We start from the raw sequence: 22,703 nt of genomic DNA, 5'->3' as shown, positions 1-22,703 counted from the left end.
TAGTTCTAACCAAATTAATTTACATATTTAATGAAATTTTGAACTAATCTCAGCGACATTCTTTACAAAAAAGAAAAAAAATTGCAAAATTTGTCTAGAATCATAAAAGACCCCATATCACCAAAGCAAAACTATGCAAAAAGAATAAAATAGGTGGCATATACCTGACTTCAAAATATATCAAATAGTGGTGATAGTCAAAACTCATTGTATTGGCACAAAAATGGGCACAGAGACCAATGGAACAGAGCAGACAATATAGAAATAAATCCTAAATCATACAACCAATTAATCTTTGACAAAGGGCACAAGATAATGCAGTGGAGAAAAAATAGTTTTCTCAGCAAATGGTGCTGGAAGAACTTGATATCCACCTGCATAAAAATGAAAATGGATCCTCCCCCCATCTCTCATCTTTAACAAGAATCAACTCAAAATGAATACAAGATTTAAATGCAAAATCTCAAAATATAAATCTACCAGTAGAAGACCAGCAGATAGGGTAGTAGTTATGTCTCTGGACTCTCACATGGCTGACCATGGTTCAAGTCTTGGACCTAGTGGCTGGAAAATCATGCTGAGCATGTGTGCATAAGTGTCCAAGATAGGGAAGACAATGGGGGAGAAAGGATTTTATTGAGGGTACTTTCTTTCTCTCTCTGGTGAGCCTATGCACCCTAAGGCAAAAACCTCTTAAGAAGAAAGAGAAAGAAAGAAAGAGAAAGGAAAAAAGAAAAAATTGAGGGGAACCCCTTGAAGACATTGAAGTAGGCAAAGATTTTTTATATAAGAGCCCTAAAGTGCATGTAATAATACCCAAAATAGACAAGTGAAATTATATCAAGGTAAAAAGTTTCCTCACAGGAAAAGAAATGGACAACAACCAAAAAATAAAGTGAAAATTTTCTCCCTTGAAATGGGAGAAAATATGTACAAATAATTACAAAAGAATTGATAATTAGAATATATAGGGAACTCAAGAATCCTACCTATTTCTTTTAAAAAATTAATTAGAAAACAGGTCAAATTGAACAGACAACCTTTTTCCAAGGATGACTTACAAGTGGCTAAAAGATATATGAAAAAAAAAAAAAAAGTCTAAAGTCTCTTCTCATAAGGTGAATGCAAATCAAAACCACAGTGAGATTCTATTTAACCCTAGTTACACTGGCTAGGACCTAAAATATAAAGAACAAGTGTTGGTGAGGCTGTGGAAAAGGAAGCTCTCTTACACTATTAGTGGAGAAACAATATTGAGGTTCCTCAATAACCTAATATAATAACCAGAATTGTTCTCCTTGGTATTTCTCCAAAGTATAGAAACATACTCGATCCAGACACCTGCTAATCCATGTTTATTGCAGCATTATTCAAAATTGCTAAGACATGGAAGCAACTTAAGTGTCCAAACTGATGAGACAGTTGTAAACCTGTGGGAAATATATGGAATATTAATCAGTTGTAAGAAACAATGAGACCTTATCATTTAATTCAAAGTGGATGAATATAGAAGATGATACTTAGCAAAGTATAGAAGACGATATTTAGCAAAGTGAGCCAGACTTCAAAAGATATACACAGTATATCCCCAATCAACATGTTCTGAATATCTGAGCTCTATGGCAGAAATTAAAAGATCTGAAGACATGATAGTAGAGAGGATAAGTGTAGATATCAGAGACTATAAGCAGAGGGAACGGATAGTAGGGAGAGGGTGGTAGAAGGTGGCTATGAGGTGCAAAGGGAAGAAATATTTAACAGAAAAAGAATTGTAAAGTTCTGTGTTAAAAATATATTATATATACATAATATACATCATGATGGGGACTTTATGTAAAATGTAAAAATAATCTGAAAGAAAAAGAAATTACAAAAAAGATGCTTATTCAAATAAAAAATAAAAGGTCCTGTTTGGGTGCTCTCTCTTTCTCTATCTGTGCCTTTCTTTCTCTTCCTCATAAAAGAAAGAAACTAAAATATATTTTAATATGTATAAACACAATTGTACAGTTCAAAAATGTTATTACCAAGTAAAAATTTAGCACATCAAATTAAAATTTGGCCAACTGTAGATACTCCACACGAATCCTTTCCAAACCACATGTATATGTATCTATCATCTTTTGCCTTGCTTCTTTTTCTCAGTAATTGCTTACAGTTAACCAAAGATAACTATACAATGAGGTCTGTTGGATATAAATCTCACTGAACTGAGACAATGAGCACTGGCTTCCCTAAAGAAGTTTTATTTAAATAGAGACATAGTGGATGAGTAAAGCATAGCTGGTTAAAAAGGAGAAAAGGAGAAATAGTTTGACAAAAATTGTGATTTTCCAAGCAGAAATAACTTTTGGCTAATCTCAACTATCAAATACATGAACACACACATCCATTCATAAATCTGGAAATGAAAAGGTAATAAGATTATAAAAAATAGATATTTAGGTGATCATAAAATTGTGTAAAATGCCATTGCATTAACTTAAAAGTAAATGAAATGAGTCTTTTTCTAAGAAAAAATAAAATTAATATTTTTGAAAAAAGAAATCAAATATTTGATTAACATTCTTATTCATGAAAGAATTTTTTAAATTTTTTTTTAAAGAGTTGCATGTGATTGGTGAAGACAGACAAAGAAAGAGAGAAATGTAGAAACTAAGAAAGCCTTCCCTGCGCCCCCCCCCATAGTGAATGGCCCCATGGCAATCTGTTCTCCTCCATCTCTCCTTCTTTGGGGACTTTGGGTAGACATTCACATGTACCTGCCATGTTTCTCAAGCTGCTAAATCTGGGAGTCGAACCACGGAGTTGGCAAAACATGAAAGGATTTTAACAGTCATAAGAGAACTATTGAAACAACCATCCTAGTTTCAGCAATTTTATGGGTGTTTTAATTCATATTTTCAAAGAAAAGGTAATTTTTTTAAGATAGAAAACTCTAAGGTTTAGGAAATAGTGGAAAGCTCAAGCCTACTTTATACATTTTTTTCTCATAGGGTATGTGCACTCATCTTCCCTGGGGAGATGGCCGTGCTGCAATCCATTCTCCTCTTTCGATTTTGGGCTTTCCTAACAATCTTTTTCTGTGTAAATGTGTACATTTTTTATTTTACGAATTACGTTCAGATTATCTACATATAATGTATGTGTGTGCATAACATGCTTTCTCTACCTAACAAAACTAGCATTTTCCTAGGTGTTACTTTTTTTTATTTTTTTTCTTTATTCATGATAGAACTTATGTGCGTGCACACATGAGAGACAGAGAAAGAGGATCTGGCGCAGGGCAATCCTCTTACCCCAGTCCTCTAGTCTATCAGATCTCGGATGTTTGTATGTGTGCACATTATGTTTCAAGCTAATCGGGCTGAGGATTCACGCCACAGTGTGATCTGGCTTCTCTCTAAGCGGCGCTTAACTCTGTGCAATGGAGCTAGCCCATTATTTTTTCAGACAGCGTAATTTTTATGTTCACATAGTGGTTTATAAATGGTAAAAACTTAAATGATACCTGAAATTCCAACACTGAAAATGCTGACATTCCTTTTTTTCAAAAAGAAAAAAATAATTTTCTAAGCAGCAAGGGTGTACATTCTACATTCCAAAATTTTATGACAGTAACAGACATTCTAATTATGATCTGTTTAAACTCCCCAGTGTTAAGCAAAGATAACTGACACTATAATGACAGGAAGATTAAGAAGCATCTGGAGTCTTTATTTTGCTGATTATCAATAAATTCCTAGGTGCTCTAGCTTATTGCTTTGGGGTATGGGTAGTAAAACAAAGAATCCTCTACATTTGTTAAGTTTTCATTTGCAAGCCTTTTTATCTGTAGTCACAAGTAATTGCTTCCTTACAGCATTGTTCAGAGATAGACAAAGAATAAATTTCTAGAATCGGAAAAGGATGTTTCTAGTAATCCTTGCCCAATTGTCACCTAATGATGATGGTGATTCCTTACTACCCAGAGAAGATTTTGAAGGTTCTCATTACCTCAGACCCCCCCTGCCTAACTACAGCAGGATTACTCCTATTCACAGATACGAAAGCATAAAGAAAAGGAATAAAAGGAAATGATCAACTAAGGGAAAAAGTAAATTGAAATCACATTAGAATGCCAAAGTTTGTAAAGGTCTAGAGACCACAATGTATTTAACCCTGAGCCTCTGTTTTCTCACCTGCCAGAGGCTGAGAGGATCTGATCAATATTGGCTAAACTCCACCTTCTATCCCAAGCACAAAGTGTAATTTACAACCTCAGAACTGTCTGTGGTAGGGATTCTTATTCTTACTCAATAAATGAGGAGTTTGAGATTAAGAGTAGCTAGAATCCTTATTTCAGGTGATCCAACTAGGGAGAACCTGAGGCAGGATTCCTTATCCAGTTTTCTGTGACCCCCACCCTCACCCCAATCTATACTCCCTCTATTTGTCACAGTAAACACTACACACCTCACTGTTGTCCTGAAATGAAAGGTTAAGTCCATTTCATTACATTACCATAAATGTAAGTCAACTGAATGAGAGTGGATTAGAGTCCATTGTTAAAGAAAAATCCATACTGAGTTAAAGTTGCCAGAGCCCTAGAAATCAGCATGGTTTGAATGTGTCTTATAGACTATAGTGTGGAAAGGGTGGTGGTTGTAACTAAAAGTCTTTACTCCATTATATATAGCAGGGGTTCCCAACACCCAGGCCATGAATTGAGTTGGCCCATGGTGGCCTGCTGGGCTCTCCACTCACAACCACCCAGTAGGGGGTCAGGCAGAAGGAAAACAAGTGGGGCTTCTTTCATCTACCTTTGCAGCTGCTCCCCAACACTCTCGTGGTCTGACTCTGCCTCCTGTCGGATCAGCGGTGTGATTGTTTCATTGTATGTTGCAATGGTAGTGGTGGAAATGGGGTGCACGGTAGAAGTGGTACACTTGAGTCATCTGCCCCTATTTTTAGAGGGCTTGTCTTCCTTAAGGTTGGTCCCTGGTTCCAGGAAAGTGGGAGATTGCTGATAAGTGGAGAAGAAATTTTCTATTTTTAAGATTTGTCACATTCTCCTGGCTTAGTTCTAAGAGTTATAAACCAGTTCATGAAAGGCCTTGGGTACTCCTCATAGGAATTTCTTTTCTTTTTTAATTTATGATAGTGTGTGTGTACGTAAGAGAGAGGAGCTCTCTCTGCAGGACTAGATCACACCTTAATCACCTTCCTCTTGTCTTCCAGCCCATAGGATTCTGGGCATGTCTATGTACCCCTCTGTTTTACTGTCAACAAGACTTGAGAACTCCAGCAGCTCCACGGTCAAATATGCTACCAACTGTCACAGAGGCTGGGCCAGGAATTTCATTTCTATTTATCTGCCTTGGAACACGACCAAAAGAATTTTGACCACAATAAACAAAACATGAAGAAAATCCATGTTATATTATTACAGTTGTAAACAGTGACTTAAAACAAATAGCTTAGTTTGGATCTGCCTTGGGTTTGGGGTGAGGGAGAGGGTGCTATTTCATTCCATTCCACTCATGACCACTGGTTGGCAGAGCCTTCAAAAGGGACCATCTTAGCAAGAAAAACAAGGTAAAGACATGTGATGGGAACACTGCCCAGATAAGCTTCGGTTGGGTTGTCGGAAAAGTCATGACATACATTTACACAGAACAGTAAATCCTGACTTTTCCGACAACCCAATACTAGGAAGTGACACATGCATATCTGACATCACACAAGGACAGAACACTGGCAGTTTTACCATGTGCTGGAAGGAGGAGAGTTGGAATTGTTGAAGAGAAGTGCAAATATCTATCACTGGTGTTGTAAAAAGAAATGAGATTGGAGATCTGTCCAGTAACTATTAAAATTCAACATGAAAGAGACAAGGAGGACTTGAATCAGGGAAGTGACTGAGGAGAAAGAAAACTTGATAAGAATACAGGGCATTTTTGTCAAAGCAATAAACTAAAGGATATGAAAATTCCTTAGAAACAAATAAGAATAAGGAAAACACAAAATATAAACTATGCAACTGTTGAACTATAATCTTGATAAATCTTTGATTTTTTTTCAAAGTAGCAAGTGTTTTAACTGATGTTTTAATGGGGTTAGCTGAGTTTTTATTAAGTGTTTAGATTAAAGCAGAGAGAAATAATTTACCTAGAAAGTTATTTACCAATTTCCTCAATATATATAAAAAAAAGGGTAGCCATTATTGAAATGATTTTTTCTTTCTTTTTAAAAAGATGTTAAGAAGACTATTTTGGAAACCAATTCAGAAATTATGTTAAGGAACTAAGTTCTAAATCTCATTTCAGAAAAAAAAAATAATAACTGCCCATATATTTCCAACAAGTCCCTGTTATTAATATGGTCTGACAATAGCACTAGAATTTGAAGGGAAAAGATGAGATTAGAGTTAATTTATAGCCTAGAATTGACTTCTGTGACTATATTTCCTAAGTCAAAGCCACAGAATTAGTCCCTAAAGTAATGTATTATTTAAGCTGAAGAGAGCAAAAGTGTTCATAGTAAACATGTCTAAGAATCTAGGGGTGAATACTAATTTAGCAATAAGATGTGCTTAAATTATTTATGCCAAGTAAATGCAATTTTCTTTGGCAAGGGCATAGTAAGGTTGATGGCATTACAGTTAAGATTCCAGGATGGAGAAACATTAAGAAGCAGTTTTTTTCTTTTCTTTTTTTTTTTTTTTTTAACCCTAGTCACAGTATTGCTTTACCCCCATGGAGAGGCTGTGAAATAAAGCAAATTCCTTTCCATTTTGATTTGATGCTATATAGATTTACTGGCATTGCTAATTTCTCTTTTGAGAATTGTAGCACAAGCCTCAATGGAACAAGGCAGAATGCTGAGAAAATAAAAATTCAAGTTGATCTAATTTATGTAGTTAAACTTCTCGGTGTGCACTATTCTCCATATTTTAAACTGAATTATTAGTCATAGGAGAGGAAAATGTACCTAATTCCCTCCAAATATTTCAGTCAATTTTCATAAAGTCATAAACCTAGAAGGCACAATGGTAGTTGAGCTCCCCAAATGTAAACTTTACAGCATCTTTGAACAATGCCAGGCTAATAAGACTCCATAAGGAAATATTATAACACCTTATCTTATATGCCTTTTCAATTATTCAATTCCCTCTTTATCTTTAAATCACAGTAAGCAAAACTACAAAGAACATTATGTACTTTTAGATTTAGAAAACTTATAATTTTTAGATTGAATAATTTTTTTCTTTTTTTAGATTATTATCATAATCTTGTTTATATTACGTTGAATTACATATAACTTTACACTGTATTACATTTCTTTTTCCAGAAGAAATACCATGCATATCAGCCAATACAAAGACATTAAAAACTCCATCATCATCATCATCAGATAGCTTTTCATTATTTTTTTCACATTATTATTATTATTCCAATTATTTTTTAAACATTCAGTCACTATTTATCATTTTACTTGTAAAAAGACTTTACCCAATATGAAATACTTCTCAGACCAGTCCAGTTGAGAATACTACACACGTCATCAACAGGTAATAAACTGTTTCTGTGTCCCACTTATGTCCTGCTTCTCTATTTGTTCTCTTGCTATCCTTCTTCATACTCTTCTCTTCTCCCACCCATTGCACACTGTATTCATCATTGCTAAATATTTTTACTGCTTTTATGCTCTCCAATTCTTTGATCTCTACCATAAAGTGTCAATAGTCAGTATATATTAAGTGGATACATACAATATCTTTCTTTCATATCTTGGCTTACTTCACTCAGCAATAGATCCTCCATATCCAACCACTTTCCATCACATGCCAGGGTCTTGTTTTTTATGGCTGAGTAGTATTCCATAGAGTATATGTGCCACACTTTTTCAATCCATTCATCAATCTGTGGATATTTGTGTTGGTTCCATGCCTTAGCAATCATGAATAATGCTGCCATAAACATTGTTGTGCAAGCGCTTTTCCAATTAATCATTCTCCTGTCCTTTGGGTGGATTCTCAGGTGGGATTGCTGGATCAAATGGTAGTTCTATTTGTAGATCTTCAAGGAACTTCCATATTGTTCTCCACAGTGGCTGAAACAGTTTACATTACCACTAACAGTGTAGGAGAGTTCCCTTTTTACAACATCCCCACCAACACTTACAATTCTGACAGGGGGGTAGGTGGTATCTCATTGTGGTTTTAATCTACATCTCCCTTATAATGAGGGATGTTGAGCATTTCCTCATACACTTTTTGACTGTTCATATGTCTTCCTTAGATAGATTTTTGTTCAGCTCGTTTTCTCATCTTTTAATTGGGTTAATCATTCTGTTTTTTCACATAAGGTGCTTGAGTTCCCTGTGTATTCTGGTTATCAGTCCCTTGTATACGTATTTTACAAAAATGTTCTCCCATTATGAGGGTTGTTGATTCACACTTGTTACTGTGTCCTTTGCTATGCAGAAACTTCTTAGTCTGATATAGTCCCATTTGTCTATTTTAGAGATTATTGCCTGTGCTTTGGGAGACTTATTTTAGCAGTCTTTGCCTACTCCAATGTCTTCCAGAGTTTCCCCAGTATTTTCCACCAGTAGTTTTATACTTTGAGGTCTTAGGTTCAGATCTTTGATCCATTTTGTGTTGACTTTTGTTAATGGTAAAAGACCAGGGTTCAGTTTCATCTTTCTGCAGGTGGATACACAGTTTTTCCAGCACCATTTACTAAAAAGGTTTTCTTTTTCCCAATGGATTGACTGGTATCCTTTGTCAAAAATCAGTTGGCTGTAAGCTTTCAGGATTATTTCTGGGGTCTCTATTCTATTCCATTGGTCCACATGTCTGTTTTTGTGCCAATACTATGCTGTTTTGATGATCACAGTTTTATAGTATATCTTGGGGTCAAGAAGTAATATGCCTCCCACTCCACTCTTCTTGCACAGAATTGCTTTGGCAATATGAGATTTTTTATGATTCCAGACAAATTCTATGATTGTCTTTTCTAGATTTGTGAAGAATATCTCTGGGATTTTTATTGGAATTGCATTAAATATGTAGATTAATTTGGGTAGAATTGCCATTTTGATTATGTTAATTCTTCTAATCCAGAAACATGGGATGTCTTTCCACTTTTTTATGTCACTTTCAATATCTTTTTTAAAATTTTCATAGTATTCTTTGTAGAGGTCTTTGACTTCCTTAGTTAGGTTTACCGCTAGGTATCTGATACATTTTGTGGCTATGATGAAAGAGATTCCTTTCTTCAGCTCTACTTCCTTCAACTTGTTGTTTATATATAGAAATGCTATAGATTATGGGATGTTGATTTTGTATCCTGTCACTTTACTGTATTCACTTATTACTTCAAAAAGTTTTTTCATGAAAACCTTTGGGTCTTCTAAGTATACCATCATGTCATCTGTGAATAAAGATATTTTCAACTCTTCTTTGCCTATTCGAATGCCTTTTATATTGTTCTCTTTTCTGATTGCATTAGCTAAGACTTCCAGCACTATATTAAAAAGCAGTAGAGAAAGTGAGGTGTGAGAAATGACCCTTCTATACCAATCTTACTGAGGGTCTTAATCCTGAAAGAATGCTATATTTTATCAAATGCTTTCTCTGCATCAATTTAAATGATCATATGGTTTTATTTTTCTTTCTGTTAATATGGCGTATTATATTTAAGGTCTTGCATATGTTGAACCACCCTATATCCCTGGAATAAAGCCTACCTGGTCATGATGAATAATTTGTTATATGTTGTTGGATATGATTTATGAGTATCTTGTTGAAAATTTTTGCATCTATGTTCATCAATGATATTGGTCTGTAGTTTTCCTTTTTTGTCATGTCCTTATCGGTTTTGGGAATGAGGATGATGGAGCCTTCATAAAATGCATTTGGAAGGTTTCCTTCCTTTTGCATCTTTAGAAATAATTTGAGTAGGATAGGGATTAACTCTTCCTTAAAAGTTTTGTAGAATTCAGAAGTGAAGTCAACTGGATCTGGGCTTTTCTTTGTTGGGAGGTTATTTATCACTGATTCAATCTTGTGGCTTGTTATGGGTCTATCTAGGTTTTCTACATCCTCCTGATTCAATCTTGGTAGATTATATGCATCCAGGAATTTATCTCCTCCAAATTCTCGTTTGTTGGCATATAGTCACTCATTGTATCCTCCAATGATATTTTGTATTTCTGTCTGTTGTAATGTTGCCTGTTTCATCACATATTTGATTTATCTGGTTTCTTCTTCTTCTTCTTCTTCTTCTTCTTCTTCTTCTTCTTCTTCTTCTTCTTCTTCTTCTTCTTCTTCTCCTTCTCCTTCTCCTTTTTTTTCCCCCTCCCCCTCCTCCTCCTCCTCCTCCTCCTCCTCCTCCTCCTTCTCCTTCTTCTTCTTCTGTCTAGCCAATGATGTATCGATCTTGTTAATCTTTTCAAAGAACCAGCTTTTGCTTTCATTTATTTTCTGTATGGTTTGTTTATTTTCTATTTCATTTATTTCTGCTCAAACCTTTATTATTCCTTTTTGCCTGGCATTTTGTTGTTGTTGTTGTATTTCTAATTCTCTGAGACATGATATTAGGTTATCTATTTGCCACCTTTCCATCTTTTTCTTTTTTAAAAAAAATGAGTATTTAATTTTATTTATTTATTCATTAATCTTTTAATTTTGACCAGAGAGAAACACAGAGAGAGAGAGAGAGAGTAAGCTCCCAGGTCCAAGACCCAAACCATGGTCGGCCATGTGAGAGTGTCCAGAGCCCTTAACCACTACGCCACCTGCTGGTCCTCCCATGTTTTTCTTATGCGCATTAATTGCTATAAATTTCTCTCTTATGACTGCTTTTGCCACGTCCCATAGATTATGGAAACTTGTGTGCTCATTATCATTTGTTTCCATATTTTTTTTTAATTTCAGACTTAATTTCTTCAGTAGTTAAGAAGTCATTCAGAAGTAGGTTGTTCGGTTTCCATGTGTTTGTGTATTTTTGAGAGTGTTTCTTGAAATTAGTATTGAGTTTCATTCCATCATGGTCAGTGAAGATGCTGGATATAGTTTCTATTCCTTTGAATCTGTAAAGGCTTGATTTGTGTCCTATCATATGGTCAGTCTTTGAAAGGTTCCATGCTGGGATGAGTAAATCATGTATTTTGTGGCTTTAGGGTGGAAGGCTCTATAGATATATATCAAGCCCATTTGATTTATAGTATCATTTAGGTCCTGTATCTCTCTATTTTTTGCCTAAAAGATCTGTCTAAAGGAGATAATGGGGTGTTGAGATCCCCAGCAATTATAGTGTCACTCCCTGTCTGTCTTTTTAGCTCCAGCAGTTTCTCCTTCACATATTTAGGTGATCCTGAGTTAGGTGCATAGATATTTATAAGTGTTATGTCTTCTTGCTGGATTACTCCATTTACTATTATATAGTGCTCTTCTTTGTCTCTTCTTACAGTCTGTCTTGAAGCCTATTTTGTCTGAAATAAATATTGCAACGCTGGCCCTTTTTTGATATCTATTTACATAGAATATCTTTTTCAACCCCTTCACTTTTAGTCTATGTATGTCTTTATCCATAAGATGTGTTTCTTGTAGGCAACAGATAGAGGGTTTCTGGGGTTTTTTAATGTAATGTAATTTAATTTTTATCCATTTGACCAGTCTGTGTCTCTTAATTGGAGAATTTAATCCATTAACATTCAATGTTATTATTGATATTTCTGGACCTGTTCCTATCATTGAGTGAGCCATTATCTTGGTTTTTCTTGTTCTAACTGTCAGTCAGTCTGACTTTTTAGTTTTTCTAGTATAGCACTCCCTTCAGAACCTCTTGAAGAGCTAGTCTGGAGTTGGCAAATTCCTTCAGATTTTGTTTATCTGAGAACATTTTAATCTTTTTTTCCCATATGAAAGATAATCTTGCTGGGTATAGTATTTTTGGTTGCAATTGTTTTTAATTCAACACTTTGACTATATTTCTCCATTCTTTCCTTGCCTGCATCGTTTCCGATGAGATGTCTGATGTTAGCCTGATAGAATGACCTTTGTAAGTAACTTGATGTTTCCATTTTGCCAACTTTAGTATCTTGTCTTCGTCTGTTGTTTTTGCCAATCTGGCTATGATGTGCCTTGGAGAGGATCTTCTTAAGTTGGTTCTGTTTGGGGTCCTGTTTTTCTTGGGTCTGGATATTTGACTACCTTTCTAGGTTTGGAAAGTTTTCTTCCAGGATTTCATGGAATAAAGTATCAATGCTCTTATTATTTTCTTCCTCTTCTGGGATACCAATGATCTGGATGTTGGGGTCCTTGATGTTATCAAATATTCTTCATATGTTATTCTCACTTTTCTTGGTTGTTTTCTCAATTTTCTTGATACTTTTTTCTAGGTCAAATATTTTGTCTTCTACATTCGATATTCTTTCTTCTGACTGATCTAATTTACTTTTAATACTTTCAAGGGAGGTTTTGATTTCCTGCATCACATTCTTCAACCCTAGAAGTTCCATCTGGTTCTTTTTTAAGGTGTCTATTTCTTCCTTCAAATCATAAAAGGACTTCCTCATCTCCTGGAGCTCATTGTCTCTTTCTCTTCCATCTCAGTTATTTTGGTCACTACAATTATTCTGAATTGCTTATCCAACATGTCCATGATATCCATTGTGTTGACTGTGGGTGATGTGGGCTTTACAATTTCCCTTGAGGGAGAGGCATTTTGTTGGTTGCTCATATTTCTTTTTTCTTTCTTTCTTTTTTTAGAGGTTTTTGCTATAGGGCGCATGCACTTGCCAGAAAAGACAGAGTGAGACAGTGAGACAGAAAGACAGAAAGCAAGAAATAACCCCCCCTCCACCCCCAGAGGGGATGGCCACGCTGTAATCCCTTCTCCCCCATTCTCCTCTCGAGATCTTAGGCATGCACATACACGCACGCCCAGTGTGAGTTTAAGACACCAGGTCCGGGACTCAAACCGTGGTCGACTACATGAAAGTCCAGCAACAGAGCCATTACACTAACTGCTGGTCCCATATTGCTCATATTTCTTGAGCCTCTGCAATTGTTCTTAGTCATCTGGGGATCTATACATTCCTTCCTAACTTACTCAAGGTATCTCTGACTGTTAAAAGGTGTGCAAGATTAGAAAATTGGTGATCTCTCATCTGTTCTGCTTCCCTATTGCTCACCAGTACTATACACTGTTGTCACTGGTCCTGGATAACACAAAGTCCTCCTTGTTTCTAAGGAGCATTGAGCATCCAACTGAGCTAATAAGCTTCACCTCAGGAAAAAAAAAAAAATGCGTGGCTCACAAGGATGTTAGGCCTGTATCCATAGGCAGCCTGGTGTATGGCAATACTGCTGACTTGAACCGGTCTCTAGATGAGGTGGGGAGGGGCACAAGTTTGTCTTAAAGTCCCAAGACACAAACCTGAAGTCCAGAGATGAGTAGGGGTGGGGATGAGTGATGGATACAAGTCATTTGGGCCTGCAGCCACAGGTAGTCTCAATTGAATAAAAATTTGAAAAAAGAAAAATTATGGACCAGGAGATGGTGTAATGGTTACATTTCTAGATTCCCACATAGTCAACAGCAGTTCGAGTCCCGGACCTGGCAACTTAAAAGTCATGCCAGGTGCATGTGCATGCCCGAGATCCTGAGATGATGTAGAAGCAGGGATTGCAGTATGGCCATCCTCCCTAGGGGGTGATTTCTCTCTTTCCATCTTTCTGTCTCTCTGATGAGCACACGCACCCTATAGCAAAAATCTCTTTAAATATATATTAAAAAAATAAAAACACTGCACAAAACTAATTTTTCTTTGAAATTCTAATTGCTTTTTTTATTTTGTAATGATACATACTACTTAGTAGATATTTAGACACTAAATAACTTGAAGATTTATACTATATTTCTAGTTCTGTCATTAGTCTTATATCAAACACATAATTTTTCTGTATGCCTTAACCCCCTTGTATATTAAACAGATAACATATATTTCTCCTCCTGAACAAATGTGAACATTTTTCCATTGAAAAGATGTAAGCAACTTTTCCTTCCAAGTGTAGGTAACCATAAATCTCCTTTCTATCCAACTGTTGCACATTTTTTAATACTAAATTTAAAGAAAGAATAAATTGAGAAGGACTCATGGACAGCCAAACTCTTTATTTTGTTTCCAGAGATGTGATACTTCTGAGTTCTGCAAGAAACCAGCTGTGGCCCCTGGAACTTGGACCTCCAAATTAGTTGGAAGTACAGCAGCACTTCAAAGAAGAAGAGGAAAGAATGGAAGAAATACTAAAGTGTAAAAGGATTAGCTGATGTGTTCTCAAAAATGAATATGATTATTAGAATTAGAGGGTACAAGTCCAAATACTGAATTTTCACACAGGTAGAACTTCAAATGAATAAATTTTTAAAATGCGATGGTGAAATTTATGATGAACAAAAGAAACATACAAAGCAGACCATGGGCCAGTCAGGTGATTGAGGTGATAGATCCCACATAGCCAATGAAGCAGCTCAGCCATAGTCTTGGCTACTTCAAAAGTATTCTGGGCACTTGTTCATGTATGTCCAAAATCCCAAGAGGAGAACGGAGAAGTGACTCCAGCATGACCATCCTTCTGAGGGTTCCATCTCTCTCTCTGTCTCCCCAGCTAGTACACTCACCCTATAGCAAATTAAAAATAAATAAATAAAGCAGACCACAATAACACGTTTCTTCTCAAAAAGCAAGCCCGGGACTCCTAGCCTTAGAAGTACTTTATCACTGTCATCCCCCTGAGCCATCCACAGCTCCTGATGATAATTCCAATGATGACATTACTCACTTTGAACTGCTACCACACTTTGAAGGATTTGAAGACTGAAATATTAATCTGAATGTCTTTTTTTATGAATGAACTTAAATTTTTCTGTATATCACTGTTATAATTTTTGCTGATTGTATTTTTATGTTTTGTAATATGTAAGAGATACAAATTAAAACAAAGTTATCAAGTTGAAGTTTCTTTTAGACTTTTTCATTATTCAGAATAAATGAAGATTACACTGGGTTAAAATAAAAAAGAAAGAATAAATTAACTTCCTTTTTAAATTTTTTTAGAGAGAGATTTTCATTATAAGGTACACATACTTGCCAGAGAGACAGAGAGGGACAGAGAGACAGAAAGTGAGAAATCATCCCACAGTGAGTATGGCCACACCACAATCATTCTCCTCTAGACTCCTCTTAGGATCTTGGGCATGCACACACACATGCCCAGCATGAGTTTTAAGCTGTCTAGTCCAGGATTTAAACCACAGTTGACTACATGGGAATCCAGTGATGTAACCATTACACCATCTGTCGGTCCCGATAAACTTACTTCTTAAAATTTATATAAAATAGTAACTAAAGAACTGGTTTTTTTTTTAGATTAAAAAGCTATTAATATCCTATTTGTAGCTGCTAACAATCTTTAAGGATAGACTTAAAAGACTTTAGTTTTCTAGTTTATAGATAAAAGAACTGATGTTCAAGAAGTTAAGCAATATTTCCTAAAGACTTCTTTTGCTTCACTGTTTATTTATCAATGGTATTGGTATATTTACCAATTAACTATATTCTAAAAATAGTGTTTACTTGTCAGACACTATACTAAGTGTTTTAGGGCATACAACAAAATTTAAGATATGGTCACCAACGCTAAGGAGTAGTAAAGTGTTTCTGAAATTTAAATATGGTCACCAACCCTAATAAGTACTGAGGTATTCCTGAATTTAAGGACGAAAAAAATATAGCAAGATACCTATTGAATGAAAAGTTGAATGAAACAAACTCAACCTGCTATATATAGAAACTTCAGAAGAGGGAAACACTTAAAACTCCTTATTTGGACAGGTGAGTGAAGTTGGTAGACTTTCTAGGAGAGACAAAGTATTTGCTAAAACACAAAGATAGAAACAAACATATTTCCCTGGGACATTGAAGACAGGAAAATACAGCTGTGCCTGTGCAAGACGCTTTCTAGTGCTAAGGGAAAAAAAAAAAAAAAAAGAAACCAGAAGTTTGGATTGGCAAGCTAGGGCTGCATCATTGAAGCCTGGAAATGTTGCAGAGTCGGTCTTTGAAGTAAATATTAAAAGACGATAGTGTTCCAAAGTAGGCAAAAATGCTGGCAGAAGTTTTTATTGAAATAAAATTATTGGGCTATACATGCAGTGTGTATTTGAGTCAAATTTGAGTCAAGGTGTTTAAGCAATTTATGTCGACAAGGATAGAGTAGCAAGCTATGACAGCAAGAAAGAAGAAATGTCTAATTTAAAAGAGCAAGTAAGAGAAAAAGAACAATTTCAAAAAAGTTGGGAAGGTATTGCGTCTGGATAGCCAGAACAATGAGGGCAGGAGGAAGTTCATGGGGAATGTGGTTAATAGCCGTTGGTGTCATATACGAAGATGATTGCTAATAGAGGAGAAAAGTCAGAGGTGCTAAAAACTAAAACAAAAACCCTCAGATTATATCCCTGGTTAATCTTTAAACATTCAAAACATTTTCTGGTTAATAATTTGGAATTTCAAGTGAACATAAGTAGAATCACTCAAAGGTGTATTTGTATTGCCTTCTGTGTATAGAGCGAATACTTTTTTTTAAAGTTGGTTTGTTCATATGATAAGCATAGCAGTATGATGAATGGATGTCTTTGTTGCCTTGAATTGATTACTAAGACCCAAGTCTGTGTATAAAGAAATACCCTATTATTTTAAATAGTTATTCTTTTCTTTTTCTATTTTCCTTCTGGTATTTCTATCATGCATATACTATACCTTTTATAGTTATCCCACAGTCCTTGGATATTCTGTTCTGTTTTGTAAAGTCTGGTTTTTTTGGCTTTTCAGGCTTGGAGGTTTCTATTGATATATCCTCAAGCTTAAAGAATTTTTCCTCAGCTGTGCCCAGTCTGCTAATAAGCCCATCACAGGCATTCTTCATTTTAGACATCCCTGAACATGCCAGCAAGAGAGTGCCCATGTTCCAGGGCTGACTAAATCTGGTGGTAGGTCACAGTGTAAAGGCCCTGGAGGGAATGGTGTTGTCTCTCTCATTCATGAATGAAAAAATATATGAATTTTTTTAATTAAGGTTTTTGCTATAGAACGTGTGTACTTTCTGGAGAGACCAAGAGAATCAGTGAGAGGAAAAGGGGTGATGACCATGTCACAAACCCTTCTCCACCATTCTCCCCTTGGGATTTTGAGCATTCACACACAAGCACCAGGCATGAGTTTTAAGCCATCACATCTGGGACTCAAACCAAGGTCGACCATGTGGGAGCACAGTGCCTTAACCAGTATGCCACCTACTGACCCAGTAATTTTTTTTAAAGACAATCTTTTTTTAAAAATTTATACAAGAGGGTACATGTTCATGCATGAGAGAGAGAGAGAGAGAATCCCCTAAATGGACTGTATTTTTCTTCCATTCAGTGAGAATCTTAGGCATATGCATATGCCTAACATGTTTTTTAAGCTTCTGGGACCAAGACTTGAACCCTAGTTGGCCAGGTGGGATTCAGCTTCCTCTGTATAGCAGTTTGACTACTGTACTATAGGACCTGTCAAGATAGCTTTTTATATAAAATATAAAAATGTAGAATCTGTATGTAAAAATATAGAATTCTACAAAACTATATAAATCTGCCCAAGGTTCCCTTAAACAAGAAGATAAGTGAATCAACACAACATGATTGAAGGCAGTGCTTGAAAAACAAATGAAAGGCTCGTGGTTTCACCCAGTTCAGACTATTCAATAAACCAAATACATAATGGCTTAAGTATGTATTTTGTAAAATATTTGTAAAATATTTGATACTCACAAAAGCTGTTTTCATTTTTTATATAAATAGAAAACATCTGAAATTTTGGAGGCCGTTTTAAAATTTCAAACAAACACAGGTTGGAAAGTGGAAAGAGCTGTTTCTAGAATGAACAAAATTTAATCTATAAATTAGAATGCAAGTTAATGCCAAACTATACAAAAAACACTGGAATTTTACTTTTGGAATGCATGTTTTGTTCTAAAAGTTTTTAGGAAAAAATTATCAAAAGCTCAATTTAGGTAAAAAGGTTAGCTTTAGTAAAAGTATAAACAGTTTTAATAGAGCTTATGAGTGTATAGTTGATAGACGTATCATTCTTAAGTTGCATGATAAAATAAGAGAGGAAAAAAACAGACAAAAACTTACACTGAAATGAATTTTCTTCCTCATGGGAATGCAAGTAGTAGTTCATGTCTTTTTCTAAGTTCAACAAAAATGCCCATTTTCCGCTTAATAAGAATAACAAAATAATGGCTTTATGAGAGTGATATTTTATAACTCATGAAAAAGACTTCAAAACTGCATTCTTTAGAATTTCTGTGTCACTGGAGTGCCTGTAAGGGTTCTCTCATAGCACTTACGCCACTTAATCAAACTCGTCTGTTCCAATGAAAAGCTCCCACTAATCTTAAAGCATTCAAGAATTCTGAGAAATAATTATAAGGTTAAACTGTTGTGATTCGGCTAATGTTAGATACCAGGCAACACAGTCAATTTTCTAGGTGTTTATTCAAGTAACTGATGATCCTCCTCTGAATCTCCATGACTAGCTGTTTTGGGTGGAAATTAAATTCTAATAAGATACATGGATTTAGAATTTTACTGCTATTAGTGCACAAAGCTGTAAGAGATAGGAACATAAAATCCACAAGCCTGTTAAGGATGTGTCATAACTTCCTAGTCCTATCACCTGCTTATTATTGTCTTAACACGTATTTTTGTTCTAAACATTTATTCCAACCCAAAATCATTCTCCCTCTAGACCAGAAAATGTTTGGCAGTAATGTGCTGTAAGATGAGAATCCTATGCACTAACTTCTCACAGCGGCCATCCATGACTCTTCCTTCTTAATATGTCACAGATAGTTCCAGCTTATTGTAAACACTTGCCAGCAAATTCTGAAGTGTGTCCAGTTGTTTTTTCAGCTTTTTGTTAAAAGCCTTCACACCATGGCTTAAAGGTTTAATTTCCTCCATTAAAAAAGCAATGGTCATCCAGTTGTCTTTCAGCCGCTGTGGCCTGAAGAAATTACCTTTTTTTTTTTTTTTTTGCAGATAATGCTGGGTTCTGGCATGTTCCTCATTAATGAAATCAATTCCCAAGCATATAAAACTGAGATAGCTCAATGTGATCTGACAGATAGTGTCCAGAAACATAAGCCAATTGACATCTGAAGAGCCTTGAGGGATTAAAACACATTCCATACATCTGTTTAGCTTCCCAGCAGAGGTTTTTCTCCCAATACCTCCCAAGATTCATTTCATCTTTTAGTCTGACAGCCTCACCTATAACACTTAGTTAAAAAAAAAAAAAAAAAAAAAAAAAAAAAACAAACAAAAAAAAAACAGAGCTTTCTGGAAGATGAGACCATGGGATGTAATACATTTTTTAAAAAATCACAAGCCAATGGCATAAAAGAAAAATCTAGTGAATAAGACTTCCTATATGTTTTCTGTAATCAATACGGCCTATTGTGAATGGTGAATAATTTATTGATTTAAAATTCCATTACCATGGCAGTTAAATTAAAGTTACAGGCTGTTTTATCAGAGACACATAATTTAGTATAACATTCCATGCCTATCAGGTCTCTGTATTGTAGCTTGAGAAATGACATTTTACTTCTACATTGTTATTACCACTCTGATGTTATAAAAAGATTTTTTGGGGGGGGGAGAGGTTTTTGCTATAGGGCATGTGTGTGCGCCAGACAGACAGAGAGAGACAGAGAGACAGAAAGCAAGAAATCACCCCCCAGGGAGGATGGCCACGCCGCAATCCCTTCTCCTCCATTCTCCTCTCAGGATCTTAGGCACACACGCACACGCGCCCGGCATGAGTTTTAAGCCACGGTTCCGGGACGCGAAACGCAGTCGACTACATGGAAGTCCAGTGACATAGCCATTACGCTAACTGCTGGTCTTTTTTTTTTCCTTTTTATGTTATAAAAAGTTTTATAATCTCCATTGGCAAAGCCTCAACTCTCCTAATTAAACAGAGCGTTAAGGCCTCAAAATGAAATTGGAAAATATTTTCACAATAATACCGGAAACTTGAATGCAATTAAGAAATAGTTTACATTTCCTTATCAATAAATAAAGAGGGAACATAAAGCTCACTCTTCATATTTATTTATCCCATTTAATGATATATGTAAATGACTGAAAATCTATTAATTGAATTGCTAATTCTGTCCATTTTAACTGAGGTAAGTTAGGAAACAGAAGAAGACTGTGAAAAGATGCAACAATCCCAAAGAGAGAGAAAAAGAGTAGCCCACACCTTTATACTAATTCCCCCATTGTAGCAAGTGGAAAAATCCCTCTGAATTTATTTCAGAGGCAATGCTAGAGTCTGAGTGATGTCAGCCAGCCTCCTCCCAGCAGTCTTTGTGTGCCTTCAATATGCCAAAGAAGATAAGTTGATCTCATGTGTTACTGACAATTAGACAGGAAACAATAACTATGCCCTTTTTGGTATTTTATGCAGCTCCCTTTTCTAGTCTGAATTTCCAGGCTTAGCTCCAAGTAGACAAGGATTTTCCTTCTCACAAGAGAGCCTCTCCCACACCAGGAGCTCAAATCTCACCCCACAATGACTTTCCCTAGTGGCAGAATATCTTTCATCTCACATTATGAATCTTATCCATAGTACTGATATTTAAAAGTAAGTTCCATATGACATTAAATTGTAATCAATTCTTCCACCGGTCTCGCCTAAGTTCCATTAAGCAGTTGCTTTCATGAATTTTAGTTTTCAAATGTTACCAGCCCATCTTCTTCATAATAATACTGAGTTTAATCAACACTCTCCTGTGCACTTTTTTTTTGTGATGTTCATTTTAATCTCCTGAGCAGTTTCTTCCAGATTTTCAATATGTTTATCATTTTCCATAACTCAGAAGTCCAACTTTGCTATTTTAGGCAAGAATTCTTCAAGTTTTCCCTCCAGAGAGGCCATGGAATTATATAGCTTTTTGATTCTGAGAATAATTTCATGGAACAAGCCGTTTATGTGGAATCCAGAGTTCTTGGCACAGTCTTTTTCCCTCTAACTGGCCTGCTGTTTTGATCCTGTTCTAGAAAATGAATCAGGATTGCATCTGATGTCAGTGCTAAAAGTGGCTCCTGTGATTCATATATTCTGTGCTTCATGATTATAACCTGGATAAAAAGTAGAAAGTATACTCAATAATTCAGATGTCCATTTATTGTTAGAATCAAGATTTAACTGTGATTTTATTTTTATTTACTTTTTTGGAGAGGTTTTTGCTATAGGGCACCTGTGCTCACCAGAAAGACAGAGAGAGACAGAGAGACAGTGAGAAATCACTCCCTGAGAGGGATGACCATGCTGAAATCTCTTCTCCTCCATTCTCCTCTCAGGATCTTGGGCACGCACGCGCACACACCCGACGTGAGTTTAAGCCACTAGGTCTGGGACTTGAACCATGGGCGACTACATGGGAGTCCAGCAATATAGCCATTACACCAACTGCTGGTCTCCTTAAATGTGATTTTAGAGAAATTGTGATTATTATTTCTCTAACATTCAGATAATGGGTCAGACAATCAGTCTCTCACATAATAGTCATCTATTTTTGGAATGTCTGAGAGAATGTCTCCTGAAGAACAGGAGAGTTTTTGTTTTTGAGTAATCAATTAATCCTCTGTATTTAAAAAAGGAAGAATACATGTGTCTAACTATTCGATTTGATTGATTTGACTTGATCAGCTCTATTGAGTTATAATTTACATTGTAAGTTATGTTGTTTGTAAAAATTTACTAATATTAAATGTGCTATTTCAAAAGTTTTGACAACTTTTGAAACCACAATCATGGTACAGAAAACTTCCATCACCTCACAATGTTTTCTTGTGGCCTTTTGTAGTTAATTTTCTTCTTCTACATCCTATTGTGAAGAATCCATTGATTTTCGTTCTATCACTATCATTTTGCCTTGGCTAGAATTTTACATAAATGGAAGCACACAGTATATATTTTTTGTGTCTAACCTCTTTCACTTAGAGTGATGCATGTGAGAATCATCTATATTGTTGGAAGTATCCATAGTTTGTTCCTTTTTATTGTTGATTAGTATTCCAATTGCTTGCCTTCCCAATTCCTCATCTCCTAAGTCAGGTTTAATCTAGTTCCAGAAGAGCTGATAGTGGAAATATGTGTTCCCACTGTGGAAACCACACCCTACCCACAAGGATGTGCCCTGCTATTATGACCTCTTATAGGTGAAAACACTCTTGGCTTCAGATCTTTCCTGTACTTTGGGCTGACCTTCACAGGTGATGTTTCTCTGGCTCCATGTCAGCTGGATTCTAGCCAATGAGAGGCAAGATATTGGAGGACATAAGGAAGAGAGTAACCCTAATATTTCTCCCCTCATTCTTTGCTTGCTCAGCTCTTTTGAAAAAGGTTACATTTCCTCTTTGGCTTCAGCTCCCACCAGACAAGCCCACAATAATTCTAGTTTCCATCATGTCAGCCTAACCCCTGAACTCTAATAACACCAGCCTTTTTGTTCCATTACCTTTTTAAGTCTACATAATGAACACTTTTGCTATTGCTAATCTCTCAATACTTGCTGTTCTGTATTTGGTTTT

Source organism: Tupaia chinensis, unplaced genomic scaffold (genome assembly GCF_000334495.1).
Source record: "Tupaia chinensis unplaced genomic scaffold, TupChi_1.0 Scaffold149798_1, whole genome shotgun sequence".
Lineage (NCBI taxonomy): Eukaryota > Metazoa > Chordata > Mammalia > Scandentia > Tupaiidae > Tupaia > Tupaia belangeri.
Note: the sequence above shows the minus strand (reverse complement) of the source record.